This window comes from Zingiber officinale, chromosome 8B, assembly GCF_018446385.1.
Source record: "Zingiber officinale cultivar Zhangliang chromosome 8B, Zo_v1.1, whole genome shotgun sequence".
Classification (NCBI taxonomy): Eukaryota; Viridiplantae; Streptophyta; class Magnoliopsida; order Zingiberales; family Zingiberaceae; genus Zingiber; species Zingiber officinale.
The window spans coordinates 37,324,516-37,325,461 of NC_056001.1; the positions used below are offsets into that span (position 1 = coordinate 37,324,516).

At 30.2% G+C, this 946-nt stretch overlaps 1 long non-coding RNA gene across 1 annotated transcript; it reads left to right on the top strand.

Moving 5' to 3' along the window:
• Positions 1-267: 267 nt before the first annotated feature.
• LOC122014519 lies at positions 268-602 on the top strand. The gene is made up of 2 exons (XR_006120695.1): positions 268-363; positions 563-602. It is a non-coding gene; the product is annotated as an uncharacterized LOC122014519 (long non-coding RNA).
• Positions 603-946: the final 344 nt, after the last annotated feature.

Consider the following 946-nt stretch of genomic DNA (forward strand, 5'->3'; position numbering starts at 1 on the left):
ATTTCATTCCTGGACTGTAATGATTTTCTTTGTTGGACTATGGTGTGGGTTAGTGTCGCTTGTTAATGAATAATCTGATGATTTATTTATCCGATGTGACTTAATTATTTCTCCTTAATACAATTATAAATGCTTTAATTTGTTAGAGACGATGGGAAATAGTTTATCTAATCAGCATGTCATTCGGAATTCAGTTTTTGATTGAGCTGATTTTTCTTGTAAGTTATATAGAAAAAATATTTGTAGAGGTTTCTATTGTATCTTTTCATAAGCCTCTGGAAATTTATGAAATATTACTCAAGTTATAGGAGGACTCCTCTAGTTACATGCATTAACTGTTTGTTCTATTAACAAGGAATAGAGGTAAATGCTTCTATTCCCTTCTTGTGTCTTGCTAATTGCTAAAAGTTCACAATGAGTTCACATTGTTAAGACATTAGCTTTTGCATTCCAATATTTGTTTAGTGTTCTTTTTTCCCTATGAAAATAATATTTGGAATTTCTTGCAGTTTATCATTGTGAGTTAATAACTATATTTATAAGTTTTTAAATAAAATTTCAGGTTAGGGTGCTTTGCGAAAAAGCTAAGGAGGTTTTAATGGAAGAATGCAATGTTCAGGTAGACATTTCTTCTTTTAAGTAAGTTATTCAATCTAGTTAAGGCCCTTGTTAAAGTATAACGCTGTTGAATTTCCTTAAAGTTGTTCACTCGCATGCTGGCCATGATCATTCTCTATTAAAATTAGAAAGGAATGTAAACAACACAAACCTCAACTGATGTCTCATAAGAAGTTCTTATAGAACTTCATTGGTTGTAGGCATAGAAGCTTACTATAGATCTGTATTATTGAACTTCAGGATATTTGCTTGTATTACAAGATATATACTTCATGTAAATATGAAATAAAAAACACAGATGCAACATAAGACAAAAACTGAGAAGTTA